This window comes from Vombatus ursinus, unplaced genomic scaffold, assembly GCF_900497805.2.
Source record: "Vombatus ursinus unplaced genomic scaffold, bare-nosed wombat genome assembly UNPS02011334.1, whole genome shotgun sequence".
NCBI classification, from domain to species: Eukaryota; Metazoa; Chordata; class Mammalia; order Diprotodontia; family Vombatidae; genus Vombatus; species Vombatus ursinus.
Genome location: NW_020951112.1, coordinates 9,007,049 through 9,012,483, shown reverse-complemented (window position 1 = coordinate 9,012,483; position 5,435 = coordinate 9,007,049).

Genomic DNA, 5,435 nt, shown 5'->3' with positions numbered 1-5,435 from the left:
ATACATATCTCTGGTATCTCTGGCTCCTGGTTGGAGTCATTGTCACCTCCTACTCCATGATCATTTTGAAGGGGTGGTGCTGGCCCGCTTACTCCAGGTTTACTCAAGGGTTAATTCCTCAAGACTTTCCTGAGGCTTGGGGGCAGAGAAGAGGCACTGTTTATCAAGTGTGGACCTGCAGTGAAGAAGACTTGAGTTCAAATCTAGCTGTGTGATTCTAGTCAAGCCACTTAACCAATATCTGCCTCAGTTTCCTCAACTGTAAAATTGCGATAATAATAGCACCTACTTCCTAGAGTTATCGTGAGGATTAAATGAGATACTTGTAAAGTGCTTAGGACAGTACCTGGCACATACTAGGTGCTGCATAAATGTTTCCTACTTTCCTGAGCCTCGAATCTCCTGAAATTTGATTGTTTCACTATTGAACTGTCATGGCATATTAAGCCTACTGAATCTGGAGTCAAGGATCATGGGAAGAGCTAGCCTAACTCTTCCATTTACTAAGTCTATGACCTTGGGCAAATGACTTAACTTCCCAGGACCTCTCTCTCCTCTTTGGATCTGATGGCTTCTCAGGTATTTTCTTCCTCCATATCAATGATCTTTTGATTCTATAATTCTAGGATACAGACCAGTGATGTCAAACTCAAAAACAAAGGATCCCTGTTGGGCTGTGTATTGATTTAGAAAACCACAAATTAACATTATCTATGTTGCATTGTATTTGTTTATTTTGTTAAACATTTCCCAATTATGTTTTATAATAATTATTCCTGCTCTGCCTAGGAGGGAATTTGATCACTGGTTTAGATCACTGGTACATACAGCTGGAATAGGCATTTCAATAGATAATGACCTAGGTCCAGAACTGAAGAGGAAAAGGGGACTAGTCTGGAGCACGATTGAGAAAACTGTATGGCACTTGGGATAATTCCAAGCTGATCTCTGCCACCAAAGCCCATCCTTTCAACACTAATAATCTCCCAGTGACTATGGGGCTACAAATCATGGAAATTTGTGACCTCATAAGAATCAGAATTCCATGTGATACAAATAATCATGGAAAGATACATAATGGGTGTATACAGGCTACAGAAGAATACTAACAATGACTTGAATGTAAGACGTAACATAAAAAGTGTCATTAATCACGTTTGACCAGAAAAAGATTAGACTGGCCATACAAAGACAGACAGACAGACAGACAGACAGAGAGGGACATAGCAAATGGACAGCCAGAAAATTACACCAAGAGCCATAAAATACTAAAACAACAATAATAACGATAATCTAAAGGAAGGTCTCCATAGTTTATTATAAGCATGTTGGGTGTGTTGTCTATGAAGGATTTGTGCAAGGACAGCATAAGAAGGTCTGCCTGGATTCTGATCTGCCTCAATGAACAGAGTACCCACACTAATAAGATCATAGCAACATTGACGTATTGAAGTGTATGTCTATCCACCATACGTTTGTGACTTTTTCATCTCTGAAATCATTATGAGAATGATTCATATACCCATCTCTAAGAAGCGAATAGGAAGGCATCTGTAGATTGTTTTCCATAGCAGATGTCTTCACTGTCATATAGTTGACTGAGAGGTGTTAAGAATGTAAAATCCCACTGTGTTCATTGTTTGCTGCTTAGAAATAAAAATTTGATTCAGCAACAAAAACATCCTTGAGTGCTCTAACAAGGCGCCTCCTAAGTATACAATGAGTCTGTGATATATACAACCACAGAGATCACTTTTAGATTTTTTTTAGTATCAATATCAAGCAAAATACAAAACAGGGAGATGAGATGCATTCACCAAGAATCATGTTTCTAAAGAATTGGGAAAAAAATGTTTGGTGAATCCTATGGATGTCCTTCTCAGAATCATGTTTTTAAAGAATTGGGGGAAATGCTAAATTTCAGTTAAAGCTTAGTAAAAATGAAGATGTAAATTTTTTCCTTATCCAACTTCATGGACCCCTAAAATCTGTCCATGAACCTCAGGTTAAGAACATTTGATTTATTCCAATCCTGCTTTATTTCGGCTTTGAAGTGTTGCTGAAGACACTTTTTTTAGAGGACTCACCATACCTACTTCGTTGGCTATTAAGTTTCCCATGAAGAGGCAACCTAACCATTTAAGAAGTTTCATAGGTTCATGGATCACAGATCTAAACCTGAAAAGGACCTTGGGGCCATATGGTACAGTCCCATCATTTTTCAAATGAGGAAACTGAGGCCTAGGGAGGCTTGGAGATTTGCCCAAGGTTATATAGGTAATACGCATCAGAAATGGGATCAGAACTCAGGACCCCTGATGCCAGAGTCAGGGCCCTTTCTACTGTAGCTAAGCAGCTAGGTGACCCAGAAGATAGAGTACTGAACCTGAAATCAAAAAGAACTTAATCTGAATGGTGCTTCAAACACTTGCGTGATCCTACATGTCATCTAATCTCTCAATTTCCTCATCTATAAAATGGGGATTATAAGACTATCTACCTTTGTTGTTGCAAGGATCAAATGAGATGACACACATAAAGCATTTTGCAAAACGTAATAGAAATGCTAGCTATTACTGTGTTTATGGGTGTGTGCATGTGTGCATGTGTGTTTTAGGGAGTTTATTGTTCATAGATGTTTTCTTGGGCCACTTAGGAGGACATTCAATCCTGGTCTCTCTTATCAAAGCATATGCTTTCCCTGTCTTTTGAAAAGGCTTCAGATTAGATCCATATTTTGTTTGTTCTTAATACCTTTCCTGATCTTAATAAACATGTTAAAGAAGGTGGGTTCCTCTTCCCTGGAAGTCTTCCAATGAGGCTAGATGACTACTCATCGCTTATGTTGTAAAGTGGATTCTTAGTCAAGGATGGGTTGACCTAGATGGCCTGGGAGGTGCCTTCACGCTCTGACATTCTATGATGGTCTCTGCTAGCTAACATACTTGTGCCCAGCAGCCCTCAAAGATGGTGGAAGTTTCCATGCTCACACTGCCCTCTAGTGACAGAACTGAGGAAAGAAATAAAATGAGTTTAGTTCAGCCAGGGCAAGTGTCTGTTGATTCAGAGTCTGAATTGGGTAAAATTACACAGTGATAAATCACATAAAATGGATGCTTCAAGGTTTATAAGCTCTTGCATCACAACTAATTCTAAGTTGCATACTTGGAATACCAGTACCCCAAAATGACACAGGAAGATGCTGAGGCCCAAAATGTGAGCGATGCCCATGATCATAGCGAGTTGGCCTCAGAGCTAGGATTTGAACTCAGGCCCCCTGATTGTTAAGTCGAGCCTTTCCCCACTACCCGCAATGCTGAATGAGGCCCATTTCACAGGCACAGCACTGCACTAGGCAATGGGGGTAAGGAGGAGAGGGAGATTAATCAATATTTATTGATCATGGATCCAACATTGTGACAAGAACTGTGCACAAAAACATAAATTTAAAGCTAAAATATAGGATTTTAGAGCTAGAAAGGATCCCATTTCTCATGTATCTTCAGTATCTCCTTTGCCATAGGCTCCATATCACCTGCCTACAAAGAGGCTCTGGTCTCCCTCAATCTAAAAAAGCCATCTGGGGATTGGTCCATCCCATATAGCTTTTACCAGCTCTTCCCCATCACTGCCAAACTTCTTGAAAAAAGTTCTACCTGTCACTTCCACTTCTGTACCATCCGACCCTTTCCTCTGCTGAAATTGCTTTCTCAAAGGCCACCAGTGACCTCCTAATGCCCAGATGCAACAGCTCACTTTTATTCCTCTTCCTCCTCCTCGACCTGGGTGGCATACGGTACTGTTGGCTACCCCTGCTTTCAGATTCTCTCTTCTCCTTGGCTTCCGTTACCACACGCCCTTCTACCTCCCCTTCTGTGGTGTACCTAAGGTGGATACTTTTGTCTTTGACCTTTCTGTTTCCCTCTTAGTAATCTCGCAATCTGATCGACTCCCACAACTTCAACTACTGTTGCTATGCAGATGATTTTCAAATTAAATCTTAACCTCCAATTTAATCCAATCCAAAAGGCATTTACAACACACATATGTGCAAGGCATGGCAGAAAGGAGGCATTGGGGTAGAAAAAGACCAAAAGAAAAAGAATACTTGCCTTCCAGGAGTTTACATTCTATTGGGGACATACAACATATAAAACATTAAATCTGTATGTAATATATACACAAATATACATATATAAACACACATATGTATATATGTATGTGTCCATCTGCATGTACATGTACATATCATATGTACATATACAGACAGATACACATATCATCTAGATACAAATATACATATAAATAATATACATATACACATTTATATATTTATTTATAAGATAGCAGAGTAGATAGAGTGCTGGGCCTGAAGAAGACTTATTTTCCTGAGTTCCAAACCAGCCTCAGACACTTAATAGTTGTGAGACCCTGGGCAAGTCACTTAACCCTGACAGACCACTGCAGCGGCAACCTCCTCCTGTATCTCCACCAAGAAAATCCCAAACAGAGTCACAAAGCATCGGACACGACTGAAATGAACAATTAAAAATGTATGTTTATAGTCTAAATGCATGTGGTGTGTGTATATATATATATATGCATAATACATACTCCCACCTCTGAATATATAGTACACCATGTATTTGTGTGTATATACATATATACACATGTAGATATATGGTTAATGCTATATATGCATAGGTGGGAGAGTATATTGTGTGTAAATATTCACATAATCTCTATACTATACGCATATATACAAAAGTGTGTGTGTGTATATATATGTATATATACACATTTATAGATGCATGCTATTAAAATGTAAACCTGCCCCCAAACATTTGGGCACACTGTATATATGATTATTTGAGGCTGAAGCATAAACGAAAGGGATGGGGAAAGGCTTCGTTATAGAAGACAGCCCAAGAACTGAGCCTTGAAAGACTGCACGGGATTCCCAAAGGCAGAAGTGAGGAATGCCGCACTTCCAGGTGCAGGGATCACTTAGAATAAGTCCAGTCCAAGGCTGATGCATTCCCTGAAGGGGAATGGGGGGCTCCAGACTGACATTTCCAAATGCCTGCAAGGACACTCTACCCCGTCATCCTTCAGACACTTCGAACTCAACATCTTCAAAGCACAGCACAAACCTTGCCCTCCTGACCTTGTCGGGGGTACCACAACTCACCTCGCCTTTCTTATCCAATGCAGAGCCTTGATTCTCTTGCCATCCTTCCTGATGTTCTGATACTCATCTTCCTCATGCACTCGACTTTTCCCTATTGGCTGAGAACAGTTCAACCTTCTCGGCTTGTCCTTCAAGGCCCCACCACCTGACACAACCCTGTATTTCCAGTCTTATTTCATGTGGTTCTCCCCTCTACGTACTCTATTCTCTGGCTAAATTGGACTTTCCATCTCTAGAATACTGT